General features: G+C 40.2%; 1 long non-coding RNA gene across 1 annotated transcript in view; it reads left to right on the forward strand.

Annotated features, from left to right (window-relative positions):
• Positions 1-4,443: 4,443 nt before the first annotated feature.
• Positions 4,444-21,248, forward strand: part of LOC143652103 (uncharacterized) — an 85,674-nt gene continuing 68,869 nt past the window's right edge. Inside the window, exons 1-2 of the long non-coding RNA XR_013160423.1 lie at positions 4,444-4,569; positions 7,750-7,835. This is a non-coding gene — a long non-coding RNA (uncharacterized LOC143652103). The remainder of the gene's footprint in view (positions 4,570-7,749; positions 7,836-21,248) is intronic.

Below are 21,248 nucleotides of genomic sequence, written 5' to 3' on the forward strand. Positions count from 1 at the left end.
TCATAAATGCCCCATCCATCACAGAGCTCCCATGAGTCTCCATAGAGGGGCCAAGTGGAGAGTTTCCAGTCTATTCTCCCCCTCCTAGATACCTAGAACAACTTCAGGGACCCTTCAGTAAGCATATTCCCAATTCACTTCTTTTTTCCTCCATATCTAAATGATGATAGCAGTGGTCATGGTGGTAATGATGACGATGGTTATCATTATGATGATGAAAATAATATAAAGTTAACATTTATTGAGTACCAAGTACTAATCAAGGTACTTCAGATGTAGTGACTCATTTAATCTTCTCAGCAATACTGCTTTACAAGTTAGAGAACAGAGGCATACAGAAACTAACATATTTAGTTTCATACATAGATCATACAGCTGGTAGTAAGTGGAGAGCTGGTGTTCACACTCCAGCCAATACCTTAATCAATAATGAGAATGAATGTTAATTGAGCGCCTGTTATATCCCAAGTGCATTGTATGTTTTTTTCCCCTTTAATTTTTACAGGACCCCAGCAATATACAGTCTATTATCATCCTTCCTTCATAGAAGAAGAAAGCAAGGCTTAGGAAGGTTCAGTATCTCACTCAAACTCCCCAAAACCCAGCGCTCCACCAACCCCACAGCAGACTGCCTCTGCTAGGCAGTTGGAAGCTATTGCCAGTTCCAAATAGCAGAAAGATATGTTCAAAGCTGTGTTTTTGGAAAACTAAGCTGGCAGCAGTGCAGAAGATAGGCTGTCTTTTCTCAGCTCAGCAGCACCAGCTGGAAGGCCTGACCACAGAGCCAGCAAGTGGCAGAGCTGGGGTCAGAGGCTACATCTGTCTGACTCCACATCTGTCTGACTCTGTGCCTTTGCTCCAATCCCCTGGGCCGGGCTGTGTGAGGCTGGATGAGGTCCTTTTGGTTCTGCAAGTCTCCTTTTCTTCATTGTGGGCGTTTTGGCCCCTCACTTCTTTGCTGCACTTCCTCTTGTTTTTGAACCCCTACCTCGGCCTCTCTCAGCAGCAGACAGCTCTTCTGAATGAATATGCCCCGAAAAACCAAAATCCACCACCAGCTGGAGCTGCTAAGGCCGCAACACTTCCTGTGAATTGGGTCTTGGGGGTAGAAACCACATTGTTATTTATACCCAAAGCTCTTTATTCATGGTGCTTTACAAAACACAAAAAGCAAGGTCCCCTGCCTTATGGAGCCAGTAAACCACTGACAGACATAAAACAACAGAGAATAATAAACTCTCTCCCCTGTCCTTACACGTCCCTTCCTTTCTGCTTGAACAGTCCCCTCCACTGCCCCTTTTGTTTCTTTCATTACCTTCCACCGAGCAGTCTTATTACTGAAATAGACTCCTAATTAACACATCAGGTTTTCCCTTTCCCAAAAAGTCTCTGAAATTTGCCTATTCCATGATGCTATTCACTCAAAACACCCCCTGCTGTCTTTATTTTGTTCTGCTTTTCGTCCTGGCTTGTGTCATTTGTTTCTTTGTATTGAAAGCTTGTCAGCTCATGGAACCTGGCACGTATTAATTAGGAGGATGGTCCAGAACACGACACAGCTTGACGGAAAGCAAGCCTGAGCAGGGAATTGGGCAGAGGATCAGAAAGAAGCTGAAGCAAGCAGGAGTGGGGAGGTGGCTTAAGGCCATGACCCAGTTTTCAGACACAGGGTCATCGAAAGTCGGCCTTTTGGGCCACAATTCCCTGAGACCCATTCTTCACTTCAGTTAAGCCGATCTTTAGCTCATGCCACAAATGTGTACGGAGGGCTCAAGCTGTGCTTTTGTCCAATTTGTTCCTTTCTGCCAGGATGCCCTTCCTTCTCTACCTATAAAAATTCGGCTGGTTTTCAAAGCCAAAAACAAAGTCCCATCTCCTCCAAAAAGGGTTCAGTGGCTCCTCCGGTTCTTATTAATCTCCATTTTCTTGACACTCTTGCAGTATTTGTATCACAAAATTGAGCCCTTGATTATGCAGATATCTTGATGAGAACTGTCTGCGTTTTTCTAGTCATTTGTCAAGGAGAAAAGGGGTTCAGCAAGACACAGATCGAATAAGAAAGAAACTTGATAACTGCTTCAGGTCAGACATGCCTTCTGAGAAGTTCTGCACCCTTTACTCCCCTAAGGACAGCAAGAGAAGGACAAGCTCAACAAACACATACAATTATTAATTGTGCAAATCTCTGCTGCAGCTCAACTGTTAATCAACTTCTGCCCTATTAGACTCATATCTGAACCATCTTGTTGTTCTATCCAGAAGTCTTCAGACATGTGGTGGACACTGTTGGTTCTCCATCACATCCCATTAAACTCCTTATTCCATTTTTGGGTCTCCCTCCCCTGGTTTCTCTGTTTGCTCTAATAGCAAGCACCAGTGGCTCTCTTCAGAAGATTCGAGTCAGAAATGCCTGGGAATTTAGGTGTCGCCTGGGGGGCCCTTGGTCAATGACTGACCAGGTCAGGAGATGTAAGCCCAGCTTTCTGCCTGGAGTTGGGCCAAAGTCTGAGGCATAATTTACACTCCACCAGTCTCCATGGGCTAAGGCTGAGGCAGAACTAGTCCTTTTAAATGGCACCCTTACCTGGCTTCTTTCCCTTCCCTTTGTTTCCTGATTCCCACCTTGATAGCTTTCCCCTAAGAGCACTGCTTTGAAAAACCCTTACACAGGAATCCTCACTTCTGAGTCTGTTTTGGGGGAAACTTGACCTAAGGCAATACATGTGGCTTGACTGGCAGTCACAAGGACCACTCACTAGTTTCTGCCTCTTTGGACAATGATTGTCATTCTCTTTTAGGAAGTCCTCCAGGACCTACCTAAATTTTCTGCAAGCCACAGTGCCCATATTTTAAATCAGTCCATTCCAAATGTGCCCTCCTCAAAGTGAAAATCCCCCCAGCCACTCCCACATGAAAGGATAACAGATACACATTCAGAAACTTACTTTTATTTATCTAGATTGTAAATTAAATGTCGTCATTCATACTTCTTAGTAATACCCTCCCCCTATACGATTTTGTATACTACCACCATGTCATGGACAGATTTCATTTATCTTTCTGGATCCTACATTCTAGATGTCATAACTAAAGAATGCTACTGCATTATGGGGCCCTACCTCAAACCTTTCTGATGCGCTACCTAGAGTAACCAAGCAAAGAAAAATGTTACCTTTCTGGACCAGGTCACAAACCACTAAACTCTATCTAACTCTATTAAAACCTATGACTAAAACCCAGCACGATGCTGCCAGCTTCGCTGCCCAACTTCTCCTGCTTTACCTCCCCTAGCTGGTTCTTTGTGCCTCCATCATGCTCCGCAAAGGATCAGGTGCATCCCTGTCCAATTCACCAATCACACAGGAACTGAAAGTCACAGGCTACTTTGAATTAAGCCAGGCAAATAGGATTTCTACAAGATTCCACCTATTCACTGGGTTCAGGTACCTTTTTGCAAACTAGACCCTAAATCAGCAACTAAAGTATAACTTTCTGAAACTCCTTTAGCTCTCTTACTCAGCTACATCATAGCCTTCTCTCTAGCTCTATTGTTCTGCAACTTGATTCCTCTTAGTACCTCCCTGAGAAATTCAGGTTTTCCTGAACTTAAGGGGGTTTAGGACTTAAGATTTCTAAGAAAGGCAGTTTATTAGGAAACCTGTGTTTACTCAAGTATGCAGAAAGCCCCAGATGGCCAGTGGCTAAATGTGATTCCTTGAAATTCTGTTCTAAGCAGGAACTCCAGGGAGTTAAATGTAACATTTAGTCATCAGTAGGATAATTTAGGTTCATTCTTTCTCTTCGCCTTCTTAAGAAGGGATTGGAGCTCACATTACTATTTTCTAGAAAACAGAACTACCTTCCTGCCCTATAGAGATATGTTATTGAAAAAGACACCTATTTTCTGCGTTGGCTTCCTCTATGCGTTTGAATTTAGGTTTAGTGTCTTTTCAGACATGCTGACTTTTGAAGACTTCAGCAAGGTAACAGTATATAAATGCTGTGGGCCGTTTACCATTTGGGATTCAACTCCACGTCTGGATCCTGTTATGTAGGCATTTTCAGTGCATTACAGCTTAGCTGTGAAAGCACTCTGGCTTAAAGCGAAAATGCAGTAGAACCTTGCTAATCTAACTTAATAACACAAACTTAATAACACTTGCCACCCTGTCACAGCAAGGACTTAATAGTAAGACTTGACGTGAGGCTTCATGTTTTCAGAATGCACAAGAACACATCCCACTGATGACTGTGTTATCATAAATAATTTCAAACTTGGCTTATTAAAGCAAAGGAAACAACAACATTTTAATACTGTGCTATCCTTTTAATTCAGTCATCAGGGATAGCTTTAGAATACCAGAGAACTTGACAGAAAGATTCTTGCTTATGCTTTCCATTCTATCCTTCAATGCCAACATTCTATAAGAAATACCTTGTGGTACTGGGACATTCGGTTTCTTCAAGTTTCTGACAACAATCCTTAGAGGAATGCTGTAAACATGTTTTACATACAAGAATCCAAAATCCATGTTGGATTTTCCATTTTACGAAGGACTTTCTTCACACGTATGTAATTCTAATTATTTGGCCCAAATAATTTGTCCGCTTTCTCTCTTTGTGGGGCAGGGAAAACTTTTATATTCATATAAAAGCTATTTTCAATGATCTCTAAATGATTGTCATGACACATTCTAGTACAACTTGTTTTCTAATTGTCATCTCCTCCTCCATAAAAACAAATACTGTCTTTTCAAAAGAAGAAAGAGCTGGAAAAGTGACGTGTTGCTATTCTTGAAATGTAACTGATCTCACCTAAATTTTATTAACTTTAATCAAGATATTACAGTTGAGGGTGGGCCACGGTAGCTCAGCAGGCAGAGTTTTTGCCTGCCATGCCAGAGACCCAGGTTCAATTCCTGGTGCCTATCCATGCGAAAAAAAAAAAAAAAAGATATTACAGTTGAAAGTCTCTGTATGTAGCTTGTGTGTGTGCGTGTGTGTGTATGTAATACTGCTATCCTCTCCTTTATGATGAAACTTTTTACAGGTTCTAGAAAGCAAACCACAGTAAAAAGTTTAGTGGGGATATAAATTATTCTTCAAAGGAAAATATAAGAGCTTGTATTTACAAGTTCCCATGAAACTGGCTACCAATCAACTCAATAATGTCTTCTCTATTTGTATAGTACTTGTATCTGAATACGATTTAAATACTCTGTTAAAAAGGACACTACCTTGTCAGCAACTTAAAAATATATCAATGGTTTGTCATACAACTTTTCACCCCTTCCCACTGTCATGCATACTTCCTGTATAAGGGACTTGAAATGACCAAATCTTCAGTCAACTCAGGATGGAATCTGATATGATGTGTGTGAGCTGTTTTGTGAAGACCCCTTATCTTTTGGCAGCAAATTGCTCAAACACTCCTAAGTAACTGTTAATCACCCCTCATTACTTCATATAAGTCTAGAGATGGCATTTGTCAAAGCCAGAAAAGGCATCTCAAAGTGTGTCCTGACCTAAGTTGCTCCAAATTATGGTCCATGCTAATTAAACATCACTCTTTATAAGTACAATATTACAGAACAGACCGTCATCCAGAATTCCACATGATTCCTACCTGATACCTTAATCCTTAAAGGAAGGCACTCGTAGAAAATCAATAGAGAGTAAGTTTTGGGCTCTGCATCTTATTGATAACAAGAAAATTTTCTGAGTTCCATGATACATACAATCCTGCCTGCTGAATTCGTGGAAGTCTACAGAAAATCCGAGGTAAATAAATTATCCTTTACAAAGGATATGGTAGGAGGTAAAGTCCCTGCCATGCTGTAAACACTCTAACGACTTCCTATGATATTCGGAAGGAAATTCACGATCCTCAAGGAGCTGGCAAAGATTCTTTGTGAGCTGGCCTTTGCCCTGAGCCGGGACAGCCTTGCCCTCCCTTGCAAGGCTCTGGATGCACTGGCCTTCCCCAGATTCCATCCTGGAGCTGGTGTCCTCACTGTCCTGCCTGGGGTGGGGGATTGCTGTCTGTCCCAGGTGACTCCCCCTACTGCCATTCAGTTTTCTGCTCAGGTGTCTCACAGAGGTCTTCCCTAATCCCCTGATCTGAGACTCTCCCCTGACTCTACCCCACACCCTATTTTCTTCTCTTTATAGCGCATGATAACATACTTATTTATTAATACATTTATTATCTCTCTCCCCCCCTACAATGAAAGCTCCTTGAGAACAATGATTTTATCTTGTTCATTGCTGCATCCCCAATGTCTAAAGTAGTGTCAGACACACAGTTGGTGCTCAATACTTGGTTAATGAATTAACAAATATATATCAAATAATGACCAGTAGCCCAGCTCTATAATAACTATAACAGGTGCTTTGAGCAGCATATAAACATAGATATTGAGGCTCTCTGTTTAAATCGAAGTAATCAAGTTATTTCCTAAATGTACAGTAACTTATACTGAAATGACTATAATCCTGGTAGGCACCTTGAAAATGGCATTGAAATGAACCTAATAACTAAAGAGGTACTAAGTGGAAGCTGTGAATATGAAATCAAATTCAAGAACATAAAATGTTTTTTTTTTTCTGGTTTCATGGTCATTATGCTATATTTGGAATAATTAGGGAAAAACACACCACAAAGAAGCTAATGTTCAAAAAGGCAGAGATACTTGAAAGTCTTTGAACACCTCACTAAGGATAATTTAACCCAATAAGATTAAAATTCCAGATCAAAGGTAGCAAAAATACAGAAAGGGAAGAAAGGCGGTTGTGAGACTCTCCATTCCCACACATGTCTAACAGCATGCAAATGAATAATTGACATGGAGTTCCCATCACAAATAATTTCTATTTCCACCACCTATAAGGCATAGTATTGCATCACAGTTCTTATAAATAAAGCTTATAGTTTTTATCACAATGATCTGATTGGTCTAGAAGCAGGTAAATAGTAAAGAAAAAATAATAACGATACAGCATTTTTACAGCATCACATAAGCAATTAACAAATATATAATGACTACTGGCTACCACTGAAATTTTATGTATGGTGTTATATGTACATCCAACATTATATGTGAAGGTTTCATATGATTTCCATGGCCAAGCAAATCTACACTAAATGGCCTTAGACATTAAGCCTGTCATTGGAATGTAAGCTAGGGTCTTGATGGTGATTCATCTCTGTATTTCAAGGTCCTTGCACAGAGTTAATGCTCCATTAACATTTGTTGAATGAATAAATGAATATCAGAATCAAAATAAAATATGGCAGTGCTCCACCAATGTAATACCAATGGCTCAGTTTCTTGAGATTCCTATAAAAGTTGTTAGAATCTTGAAAATGATTTTGGTCAGTAAGCTTTGTAGGGAAAACACAGGCTACTGAGCATCCTGTTCAATGATACAGAGATTCCCTACACTCAACCTTGAAGCCAGATAATATCCAGTGTCAACCACTGACTGCTTTACTGGTGACCATGAATGTCTGTTACTTTTGCTTGCACAGCGTGCATTCCTTCCTTCGTTGGGTAACAGCTCCTCAATTTTCCTTGGTTCACATGGTTTAGGTGGGAGCTACCCCACCTCTAGACATGAAGATAGGCAAGTGGCTAAAGCCAGGCCTTCTACTTGACCACAGTGATGGGTTTAAGGATATGAAGTAGCCCACAGTAGGCCTAAAAGTCTCAATCCCAGGACTCATGCTGGGCTTTTTTTTTTTTGCAGGGGTGAAAGTTAAAGCCCTCTTCACCAGATTTTAAGCTCATAGATATAGGCCTGATGCTACCCAGTTTAACCATGCCAGCAGAGAGGTGAGCAGATTGAAGGGGTGAAGAAAGTGAGGGAAAAACCTTTTGGCCACTTGGATACAACTATGCCTGAAGCTGTTTTACCAGTGTTCTCAGTTACATTACCAGTCAATTCCCATACTCGCTTCTGCAAATTTGAGTCGGTTTCCTGTGGCTTGCTAGCAAAATAATTTGAATCATATAGCAACACAGAACAAGTCTTAAACTAGTCTGCTTCTCAGTCAGAATATCCCAAGGTGGATTCAGTTGTCAAGGAAAAGGATAAGCATGTAACTGGAGAATTTATCTCACCTTTGTGTGCCTGAGTTCCCTCATCAACTCATCTGTGAAGTAGGGAATATAATAAAACCTAAAAATAAATGCAGGATTAAACAAGTGTTTTAAAAGTACTCAAAATGTTAGTCAATTAGTTTGCTAAAGCTGCTGGAATGCAAGATACCAGAAATGGGATAGCTTTCATAAAGGGGATTTATTAAGTTACAAGGTTACAGTTCTAAAAATGCCCAAAGTATGGCATCCAGAGAAAGATACCTTGTCCTCAAAGAAAGGCTAATGTCTGTCACATGGGAAGGCATACATGTCTGGTGTCTGCTGGTCCTTGTCCTCATGTCTGTTGCTTCCAGGCCCTGATTCCAGTGGCTTCCTCTCTAAGCATCTGTGGATCCAAACTCTGGGTTTCATCTCTTAGCTTAGCAACTCCTGGGGATGAAGATTTCTTCTCTTAAGGTTCTGGCTATTTCTCTGAATCATTGTTTAGCCCCCAGGCTATTTCTGTCTTGATCTCCAAATGTTTGTGTACCTGTTGGCTCTGAGAACTTTGCCACTCCACGAGCTCTCTTAAAGACTCTAGTAAACTAATTAAGACCATCTTGAATGGACGGAGTCACAACTCCATCTAATCAAAAGATCCAACCCAAAACTGGGTGTGTCACATCTTTGTGGAAACAATCCAATCAAAGTTTCCACCCTAAACAATAGACCTGCCCCATGAGATTGGATCATGAAAAAGAACATGGCTTTTTTGGGGTACATAACATCTTCAAACTAGCACAGTCAATATTGTTATTATTATTTTTATTTCCACTTTTAAGATTGTTATGTCAAGGACCAAGTTCTGTTACTGTATGGGAGGGTACTATGTTGACATTGGACTTGAACTGTTATCCAGTTGAAATCACTACTTATTAAGTCTGTTAATTACTGGATGAATTGGTCATTCATTCAATCATTCAAAGAGGAGGCACATATCCAAGTCTGGTATCTGGTCTAATGCTTGAATCCAGGGACACCTCCAGGGGAAAACAAGCAGCTCTGGAAGGCAGGGGGCCATATCACCACGTGGAGCCTGCAAGGACCAAGAGGCCCATGGCGCCATCTGCACTGGAACCAGCCATGGCTCCTTCCTCCATTGGATCCAACAGGGAGTCGAGTGTTTTTAAAGGAACTGAGGGAAAAGGCTAATGGTCGCTTTAGCTTGAATCCTGAGGCTCTCTCAAGAGAAAATAACAGTGTGAGTAATTTCTTCTTCCTGTTTGAACACTTTGGTGAAAAGCTTTCCCTCAAATTTAACTGAGAAGTAAGAAAAGTCAAGTTCACATGCCAGCCTACAGACCCACAAGCCCACTTGGCCAGATTTCTAGCACACAGGAGTTCTTTTGGAGGGGAACTGGGAAACTGTGCCAGACTGCAATGTAAGAATTACCCTCTGATGTGGAAAAAAAAAAAGAAGAAGAGGAAGTTTAATCATTTCTGTCAAAAACATGTTCAGTTTTGAAATCATCCTTAACTGTGAATTTTAAAATTTCTCCTCTCAGTTCTTTCAGTGTTTATGTGTTTTGAAGTGCTGTGAATGGGGTGCATACGCATTTAGGATTGTTATGTTTTCTTAATAATCCTTTTATCATTATGAATTGTCCCTCTTTTATTTCTCATTATATTCTTTATCCTGAAGTGAAAATTTTTGGATCATCAAATACTCTACTACCCACTTCAGCTTTTGTATTATTAATGTTGGTATAGTATATTTTTCCATCCCTTTTCTTTTAACTCCTCTTTGTCTTTATATTTGTATTGTATTTCTTATAAATAACCTTCAAAAAAAGTCTTACTTTTTTATCCAGTCTGACAATCTGGATTTTAATCAAAGTGCTTTCATTTAATATAATATTGATATGGTACCATTTGGCTATTTGTTTTCTACTTGGTCAATCTGTTGTTATTTTTTTTCTTCTTTTCTGTCACATGGCAATGCGCATGGTGATACCTTCTTCTTTCTACTCCAGTTCTGCTGACTTTTGCTTTTGGCGTCTTTCCATGGCTTTAATTTATGTCTGAATTTCACTCTGTTTAAAAAGGACTCTAGGAATCTGGATTAAAGCCCAACCTAACTCAGTTGGGCCATATCTTAACTGAAGTAACAACTTCAAGAAATGTATTTAATATGAGTCCACACCCACCAGACCAGGACCAAGAACAAGTCCTAACTGGGCTACACAATTCAAGCTACCACACTGGCTTTCGGAAAACGTGTTTATAATGTACTCTGACAATGTTCCTTTTCCTTCTTTTTTATTTTTTTCTACTTTGCATTCACTGAGCTTCTTGGAACTGTTACATTTATACTTGCATCGAATTTGGAAAAGTTTTGGCCATTACTTTTTCAAATAGATGCTCTCCTCACCCCACCCCCCTCCTTTCTGAGACTCCTGTTTCATATATATTACACCGCTTAATATTGTCCCATTGATCACTGAGGTTCTTTCCCTTTTTTGGTCAATATATATGTTTTTCCTCTGTGTACATTAATCTAAATAGTTTCTTTTGTTATAGCTTCAAGTTCATGGATCTTTTATTCTGTAGTGTCTATCCCATAAACTTATCTAGTGAATTTTTCATTTTATTTCATTCCATTGAAATTTCATGTTTTTAAAACTTTGAGGCAAAATTCATATTTTAACATAAAATTATCCATTTTACAGTATATAATTCAGTGGCATTTAGTACATTCACAATGTTGTGCAATCATCACTTCTACCTACTAAAATATTTTCATCATCACAATAGGAAACCCCACACCCATCAAACACCCACCATCACTTTTCCCCCAGCCCAGACAACCACTAATCTACTTGCTATGGGTTTACTTATTTTGGGTATTTCATATGAATGAAATCATATAATAAGAGACCTTTTTTGTTTGGCTTCTTTCACTTAGCATAATGTTTTGAGGTTCATCTTTTTATGGCTGAATAATATTCTATCGCATGACTATACCACATTTTGTTTATCTGTATATCAGTTAATGTATATCTGGGTTATTTCCACTTTTTGGTTATTGTGAAAAGTGCTCCAATGAACATTTGTGTACATGTGTTTGTTTCAATAAGATGTTTTTAATTATTTCGGTCATATATTTAGAAGTAGACTTGCTGAGTCATATGGTAATTCTATGTTTAACTTTTTGAAGTACTGCCAAACCGTTTTCCATGGTGGTTGCTCCATTTTACATTTCCACCAGTGGTGCATGAGAATTTCAATTTTTCCACATCCTTATCAACATGCGTTATTTTCTGTTTTTTAAATCATAGCCATTCTAGGAGGTGTGACATAGTATTGCATTGCGGTTTTGATTTGCATTTCCCTCATGACTAATGATGTTGAGCATCTGCTTGTGTGCATGTCGGCCATTTGCATATCTTGGGAGAAATGACTACTCAAATTCTTCGCCCATTTGAAAAATTGGGTTGTTTGCCTTGCTGTTGTTGAATTGTAGGGTTTCTTAATATATTCTGACATATTCTTATCCAATCTATAATTTGCAAATATTTCTCCCATTTTGTAAGTTTTCTTTTCACTTTCTTGTCAGTATGCTTTGAGGCAGAAACACTGTTAATTTTGATGAAACTTTCTTTTTTGCAGTTTCTAGTTCTTGCCTCACTCCTTCAGATGTTTCCTAACTTTTAATTGAACATGGTAAATGCTACACTGTTTTGTTTCTGCATATTGCTTCCTTTCTCTAAAGAGTATTGATGTCTGTTTTAAAAAGCAGCTTAGTTACATGTGGTTCAGCATAATCCTTTTGAGGCTTACTTTTAAGCTCTGTTAGAGTAGGTCTAGAGTAGCCATTACTTTAGGACCTATCTATCCCTACTACTAAGGCATGACTGTTCTGAGGTCTCTAATGCCCCAGTGTTTGTGATAAACCACAATCCTCCAAAACATGTCAACATCCATATCCCCAGAACCTGTGAATATGTTAGATTAACTGACAAAGGGGAATTAGGAGAGCATATGGGATTAAGGTTACTGTAATCAGATGATCTTAAAATAGGGGGATTATCCTGTATTATTGAGGTGAGCCCAATGTAATCACAACGGTCCTTAAAAGTGGAAGATGGAATAAGAAAAAAAAGAGAGACGGAAGCTGAAGAATCACTCAGCCCAATGTTGCTGGCTTTGAAGATGAGGAAGGGGATCAGGAGCTAATGAAAGTGGGCAGCCTTCAGAAGCTGGGGAAGGCTACAATTCTCTCCTAGAGTCTCCAGAAAGGAATACATCCTGCTAATACCTTGATTTCAGCCCAGTATGATCCATGTTGGATTTCTGATTTACATAAATATAACATAATGACTTTGTATTGTTTCATGCCACTGAGTTTATGACAATTTGTTACAGCAGCCATAGGAAACTAATATGATGGTCAATGAGGCTTATCTACTCTGGCTGGGAGGCACTCTATAGTCTCCCAGTCCTATGTGAACTCTTAGAGTGTTTCAGTTTATAGTTCCCTGGTGGTTTTCTGTCCAGCTTCATAGAGTTTTCATCCATAGTGTGCACAATTTTAGAGTCAAGGAGACTCCACACAGATTTCAGAAGCCCTTTTCTCTGTAGTTCCCTGTTTTACTTTTCTGATTGCTAAAACAAATACCATGAGTAGGTTGGCTTAAACAATGAGAATCTATTGGCTCATGGTTTTTAAGCTAAGAGCAGTCCAAAACTGGGGCATCAGTGAGGTGATGCTTTCTCCCTAAGACTGGCATTGTGGGACTGCCTGCTAGCAATCAGTCTTTGGCTTTTCTATCGCATGGCATTGCCATGGTGGCCTTTTCTCCTTTCTCTTCAGGACTAGTTGAGTTCCAACTTTCTGGCTGCTCCCTGTGGCCTCTCCTTCTGTGTCCAATTTCCTTTGCTAATAAGGACTTCAGCCATATTGGAGAGAGACCCATCTTAGTTCAGTTTGGGCGCACCTTAACTAATAACATCTTCAAAGGTCCTGTTTACACATGGGTTCCCACCCACAGGGCCAAGGGTAGGAACCTGAACATGCATCTTTTGATGGGCATTATTCAATCCCAACAGTCCCTCTGCCCCACAAATTCCAGCCGCCTCAGCTTTCCTAAACTCCGGTATTTGTCTTCCCACCTTAGTAAGACCATCATGTTTTGCCTGGATTCCCTGTCTTTATGCTACTATTGTATCATATGTTTTGATGAGATTTCAAGTCGTTTGCAGCAGGAAGAACCCAAGTAGTACCAGTTATTCTGACATGACTGGGAGGAAAAATGTATCTGATTTTTCATATTGGGGAAAAAAGGAAAATTTATATAATATGACTTAAAATATTTTCCTTCGGCACAGAGCTAAAGAGCCATCATTGATTGTCCTACACTGCCGAAGCATAGTACAGCCTTATTCTGGTCTTGGTAGCCACTAAGATAAAAGGAACTACTGCATAGGATCCTAACAGCTGGAATGAATAAGCATATATCCTTCTAACATCTTTCCATACTTGAAGTCATCCTTTCCCCCTCTTTTTCTATGACCATTGACTGTTCTTTCCAATTTAAAAGCAGCAGAAAATTTTAAATGAGGTAAAGTTGATCTTCTGAACAAAGTATATGGATACTGCCCTCTATAGGCAGAATACAGTTTCTGTCCTTGAGGGGCTTACTTTTTCTGGTGGTATTATTCTTTTGAAATATTAAGTTTTTTTTTTTTTTTTAGTTCTTAGTCCCTTCTTCTACCCAGTGACCCCACACATTCCCATGTACCTTGGGCTCTCATAGAAGCCACGGAATCTATGGAACTGACTGAGAGACGGACCATAAAGGGGGCTCTTAGAATCAAAAATGAGGGGGAAATTCCACAGTAGACAATAATGAAAAACCAAAAAGCAAAAGGGGATGCCTGCATATGCAATGAATATTAGAATAAGATGTCCACCTCATAATCCAGAACTTAGATATAACTACCAAAAATTAGGGAAACCCCAAATCAACTAGAATTCATTTTCTGTGATCCCAGTGGCATGGGGACTCTAGAAAGAAACTCAAGAAGGTCACACCTCTTGCAAACTGAAATCAATACCTGCAATATATTTTAACTGAGGAAGCAGGACATTTCCTTAAAAACAGAAGCAACGACACTGGCTAATAGATGCTGAGGGTAAATAGCTGTTCGGCAGACAGATATTTTCTACAGTTCAAGGCCTCTGAAGCTTGCAGAGGTAAAGAAGACATCAAGAATGGCTAGTGATCTTCTTGCAGTATTAACTAACCATACAGGTGAAGGTAATGCAAAGCGGCTAAGAAGCTAGCTGCTATAATAAGCAAACCCTAAATCTCAACAGTGAACCATGATAGAAATTTATGTCTTCCATATGTTACAGTTTGACAGGGATGATCTTGGTTGCTAGGTGATCTTCCCCCACAAAGTCATTCAGGAACTCATGCTGCTAGGTTTTCCCAGAGCAAGGAGGAATACCATAACATAATGTAAGGAATTACTAGTGAAAGGAATAATTCTAGTTCATCTTCACTGAGTGTGCCCTGAGTGCCAGGTCCCATGCTGAGGCTCCCCACTCAATCCTCACCATAACCCCGAGTAAAGAAACCATGGCTTGGAAAGGGTCAAACACAAATCCGCCCAACCCTGGGCCAGATTCTTAATCGCTCTACTCTACATCAGCCTCTTGATTTATGCTGATGCTACATTCCTGAGAAGTGCCAGTTAAGTCAAAAACACGGAGAGCAAAAATGAATTTTCTCACATGAAATGAAGGGAGAGCAAAACAGGAGATATGTTCTAGTAGGTTGCAAAAGATTCCAGTCATGTAAATGCTTTTCCCATATTGCATTAATATGAACAGTAAATAAACAGTTTATGGGGAAAATTGAATGTATTAAAATTTATTCATGAAACAACAGAAAATAGCCACTGACTGATGGGTGCACTGGCCTTCAAATGCTAGTCTGCAAGTCTTCATTTTCTACCCCATAAAAATTCTTAAGAATGCAGCCTCTCATCATGTTACTGATGTCCCCAAATAAAAGCCTTGTACTCTTTCTGTGGAAACTTGTTCTTAGTGTTTTCATCAGGTTGAAACTTATACCCAAAAACCTGCAATGATAAGAATGAGTATTACCTGCAGCCTCTGCTCTAACCACTTCACATGCTTTGACTCATTCAATCTTCATGATCACTGAAATAGGGTACGTTCTTTTATTATTCTCCATTTTACGGACGAGGGAGCCCGGGGGCACTGAGAGATGGCAGAACTTGCTTTAGGTTGTACAGTCAATAAATAGTAGCCCTGGCTTTAAATCCCCCAGGCTGGTGCCAGATTCTACGCCCTTCACAAATTGCCTGGCTAACCTTTATCACAGTAGTTCACCATCTCCATTTTGACACTGGTGATGATAACTTTTTCCTCACTTCATCTGGGGACCTTCTTGCAGTATTAGCTAACCGTGTTGTTTAAGGTTATGCAAAGCTCCTAAAAAAGTAGCTGCTATAATAAACACAATAGCAGTTTATGTCTTGTGCATAGGATAGTTTGACAGAAGCAATGCTGGTTGCTAGGCGATCTTCCTGGTCATTCAGAAACTCAGGTTGCCAGAAATTCTACCATCTTTGACATATGACATCCAAGATCACTGTAGACTCCACTCCAGCCAGCCGGGGCGGGGGTGGGGGGGAGGAGAATGGTAGATCATGCATAGTATATTTTTGTGCTCACTACAAAAAGCAGTTTTTGTTAAAGAAAAAAAAAGAGGCAGAGAGTTTAAATGGTGTTATTCTGAAATTATTCTGTGTATGCATGTGTATATAAAGATGCTAATTTCACTTTCATTTTATTTCAAACTCCTTAAATTGAAAGGGTGCACATTGAAACGCAAGTGTATTTATTAATGCATCAACCATATTTACTGGAAGGATGGTTTGATATGGGGGGTTATTAAGAGAGATGAATGGAGCTAAAATTGGGGTTAGATTGTCAAAGAGCTGTGAGAGATCTCAAGTTCTCTCTCTCTCTCTTTTCCTACCCACTAACACCCAAACAAATGACCTTTATTCTTACATCCACAAATCAGAAACTAGGTCACTGCAAGTGAAACATGATAGTAATCTGACTTGTCATTGATTTGTTGCTTATTTACCCTCCTCCCTCCTCACCCACCAAGCAGGTAAACCAGTATGTATTTCAAGGTCAAGGACTCACCCATTTCTCAATGCCCCCAGGCCTGGAAGAGCATCTCACATGTAAAAGTTAAGGACTATGTTCTGTTGATGTACAAGAGATGCATGTTTCTGGACCTTCAATTATCCCACAAACTGGTGGCGATAACGGTAGCATAATTCCCCCTCCTAATGCTGTACATTTTAACTGAAAAAATATGAACAAAGCCTTGAGGCCTCCAATGGCTTTCTAAGCTACTACGTTTTCAGCAAAATGGTGGGAGTTTTCAACAAACTGGCTTCTTGAATTATGCTTCCTTGTTTAGGGACGGCATTCTCCAGCTGCGTTCACATCATAAAGTCAAGCCCCTAGCACATCTGTCATTCCATTCTTTGAAATTTCTATTATTGGGCTAGGAGTCTCTTTTTCTCAGACTCTTTAGTTTCCCTTCATTTTTATCACTGGGATGAGCAGTCAGCTGATATTTGTCAGAGCTCTTTTTTCTTTTCTTTTTTTTTTTTTTTGAAAAGGGAATAGCGGTTCTAAAAAATTCACATCATAAAATTTACTGCATAAGGAACTACAAGTACAGAACAAGAAAATCCTGTTTGTGTTAGTAGTCAGCTGGGATCATCCACTAGCTGAGAGACTACTCCCACCCAGGAGCCTGTGATTCAAATCCATGGCTCAACAAAATCACAAATGACTGTACATCATGGATCTAGGATTTGCACAAAGTCAACAACATGTGTGCTGACCTCAGGGATGGTATCTTATATAATAGGTAAGCGTGACAATAGCATTGATAGCAATAACAATAGCTACCAGACCCATGTGACTATGGGTATGAAACAGTATACATATGTATGAATATATATGCATACATATATGAATTTGGGGATGTGTATATTTTCAAGTTCTCCACTGCCATACACAAGCTGCTTCAAAACAGTGACTTAAAACAATAACTATTTATTATTATTATTATTATTATTATTATAGATCATGCATATAGATCATGGGGGTTAACTGGGCTCAGGGGAGTGGTTCTCATTTGAGTTCTTCCCATGTCAGAGTTCTCTAGAGAAACTGAGTTGACAGGAATATCTGTAAATATGAGATTTATCAAAGTGAGTGCCTCACACAACTGTGGGAATGCAAGAGCCCAAAATCAATAGGGCAGGCCACAAGGCTGGAAACTCTGAAAAAGGGTATCAATGAACTCTACAGGAGAGGGTGGCTGGCTGAAGAATGAAGAAAAAAGTCTCTCCTCTCCCTTAAAAGTCTTCAACTGATGGGATCAAATCCAACTGATTGGATTCTCTCATTTGTGGAAGACACGCCCTTAGTTAATGGTAGTTTAATTAGTCACAGATGCTGTCTACTGACTAATGACTTAATAAACCAGCCTTCTGATTTGTCAACCAGCCACAAAATATTCTTGCAGTAACGGTTAGGCCAGTGTCTGCCTGACCTGACAACTGGGCACCATCACTTAGCCAAGTTGACACCTGAACATAACCATCACGCCATGGTTGCAGTCAGCATGAGAATGGAGCTGGAATCATCTCAAAGGCTTCTTCACACCCATGTCTGATGCCTGGACTAGGAAGACCCATACGGCTGGGGGTTGGAAGAGAGGCATCTCCTTGGGCATCTCTCTCCATTTCCACATGGTCTCTCTATGTGGTCATTCAGTGTAGAAGGACTTCTTAGGTGGTTTCAGTGTAGCAGGACATCTTAAATGGAAGTTCAGGGCTCCATAGGCAACATGTCTCATAAGATAGAGAAAAAGACAGAGAGAGAGAGACAGAGACCCAGAGAGAGAGCCAGGTGCAAGTTGTTTTGTCTTTTCTAACCTAACTGCAAAAGTCCTCCAATGCCACTTCTCTGCATTCTATTAATCAAGACAGCCATGAGGCTTGCCCACTTTCAAGGGAAGGGACATAGATGCCATCTCTCGATGGGGTGCACAAGGTTCTGGAAAGGCATATGGGACTGGAAGCATGACTGTAGCCAGTGTGGGAAAATACAATCTGCCATGGTGATTTTATGTGTAAAAATATACATCCACTGTGCACACTCACATTATGTATACATTTATTCATTGAAGAAGCACTTATTGAACATCTACTTACTTTGTGCCAGGCACACTGCTGGTTTTCAAGTTTAAAACACAAACAATATTAAGAAAAGGTTGCTCACAGATTACTGGAGAAGGGAAGACAGATATGTCAACAAAGAATTACAGTTATAATATGTTTCACTGCAAGGTGAGCCCAGGGTGTGGTGGGAATTAAGGGGCATGTAACTTAGTTTGGGGAGGTCAAGGAAACCTCAGAGGAAATGATTTTGACATTCAAGTAGGCAGCACTAAAGCAGAAGTTTCCCTTCTGTGTTCCTCAAGTAAACTGGTTGGAATTTGGCCCCCCATGCGGATTTTACTACAGGGAGATAAAGTGCTACTTAGTAACCACAAGGAGAGCTGACATTTTTCAAGCATCTTCCACGTGCCAGGCCCTATGCTAAATTCTTTACTTACATTAACTTATCACCTCCATGAGGTAGGCACTCTCATTATCTGCATTTTATAGAAGAGGACACTGAGGCTTGGTGTAATAGGTTTTCTTTTTTTATAGCTGAGTAAAAAAACTCCCACAAATTTAGCGGTTTAAGACAACACCCATTTAGTCCCTCACAGTTTCTGTGGGTCAGAAGTCCACCACGGCATACCTGGGTCCTCTGCTCGGCGTCTCCCGACCGTGTGTCCGCCAGTGGCAAGATGGTGGCTAGGGCTGGGTTCTCATTAGAGTTCCACGTGGAAGGATCCACTTATAAGGTCCTTCAGATTGTCGACAGAACTCATTTGCTGCCGCCCTAAGAGTCACGGCAACTTGCTTCTTCAAAGTCAACAACCAAGAGGGAGTGGGGGCAGACACCAGCGAGCCGCGGGCCGTCGTCTTACGTAAAGATGTTCCTATAATCACGCGCATCCCATCACCTTTCTGCATTCCATTAGTTAGAAAAGCGAGTAGCAGGTGCAGCCTACACTCGAGGGGAGGGGATTACACAAAGGAACCATCGCCAGGAGGAAGGATCCTGGGAGCCGCTTTAAAGTCTGTCCACCACGCTTAGTGAAATTAAGTAAAGCCACTAAACCAGTGAGCAGCCCAAGGGGAATTTGACCCCAAGCACTCTGACTCCAGAGTCCCTGTTCTTAATTACTGCATTTCAGGGCCAATCACGGTGCATGAATATTTTTCTCATTTTAAATGAATCCATTCTTCTTTGTGTCCTCTATTAATAAAAGACTAAGCTACTCCTTTGACACTGATAAAATCATGCTTCTGAGTCTGCAAAGCTAAAGGCCGGCCCCTGGAATATGGGGACTTCATGCAGGTAAGTGCCACACCTGTCACTGAAGCTTCCCTGCTGTCATCTGCTCCACCATGATATGCTCAGGCAGCAATAATATACCATAGTTGTGTAACCAGAGAAAGAAGTCTTGTTAGAAGACCATACATTTCCTTGGAACATCTTTGGGCCAGAAGGCACATGAGCAGGAACAGGTAAGAAATATTTCAGTAGAAAATAACTGGGGGAAAGTCCTCTGGTGCTGGTATTTCAGCCTTGTGAAGGACCTCAGCAACAGCTGATTTCCTACAACATAACAGACTGAAAAAAAATACCTCCCTGTATAAATGAAGAAAAGCCCAGCCAAATGCAGCTGCCATCCTCCCAATAATTAGATTTGGGGGACTATTGCTGAGATGAATGGAAGATATCATATGGTCACTGCTAGAAATATTTGCCATCTCTGTCTAATGACACTACTTGACACTAGAGTTTTTAGCAGCCCTTACTTATGTTTATTTTTAATTAAAATGTGATGAATGAATCGTTAGCTGCAACTGAAATTGTGACGAAGAGCCACACAAGACAAATCAGCTAACTGACAACTCTCCAAACATTCTATTTTATACCCTTCAGTTGTATAATGAAGATTTCCAATATGTTCTAGCTGAAGTAATAATTAAACAAACCCAGTTACATAATAATCCAAGAGGTAGATAACAGTATATCTTAAATAACTACAGCAGCAAAAGCTACACATGGCTCAAAGGATTCTAAAATCATTTACTCTATCTTTATTCCAACACATATTTATTGAGGGCTTATGATGCACCAGGGTCTTAGAGAAATGCATGACCTAATGCTTATGCTGAAATACTCTTAATGTTTTCAAATGCACAGTTTTGTTTAAGAGAGCAAGTTCTTTGAAAGTCAAGATGCTATGCATAGGACATCTCCAACTATACAATGAAAAAACAAAGCAAAACAAACCAACAACAGCAAGAAACCCTTGAAAGAGAGAGAGAGGCCATAATTTTAAGTCACTTCAAAAGTCAGTTTATGTGAAAGCAAAGAATCAAGCCAAAATCTTCACAAATTACATTTTATTCAGCGCACGAGAAGCTAGCACAGCTGCCTGAAGGAAAATGTGTCCTGGGATTGTGTACCCAGAGCAAGGCCAAAGGGCAGCCACTCCAAGTAGACCGAAAAGAAGAGGTTTATTGGAAGCCTTTCCGATGATCGTGGCAGAATTTCAGCTGTGAGATAACCAAAATGCTAGCCAAAATTGGGAATGATTAAAAACTGCCAAATATCTTGGATATTTTGTGGAAAGTAATCCTTTGGCTAAGGCCATTTCTGATGAATGGAGGAGAATAGTTTAGAGTTACTGAACACCCTTGCTCTTAAAACTGGAGGGGCAGGATATCATGAGGTAAATTAACTCGAATGCATTTAGAGTTTATTTACAACGAAACTGCAAAGCCTCAGTCTCATCCATATTCAAGGCGAGAAAATTGTGGCTCATCCAAGACAAGATGTGGGCCAAATTTGGGGTGAGGCGAAGGTGACATCATCTGAAAGGGCTGGAAATGAAGTGTAAATTT

The sequence above is a fragment of the Tamandua tetradactyla genome, chromosome 12, assembly GCF_023851605.1.
Source record: "Tamandua tetradactyla isolate mTamTet1 chromosome 12, mTamTet1.pri, whole genome shotgun sequence".
In the NCBI taxonomy this organism is placed as follows: domain Eukaryota; kingdom Metazoa; phylum Chordata; class Mammalia; order Pilosa; family Myrmecophagidae; genus Tamandua; species Tamandua tetradactyla.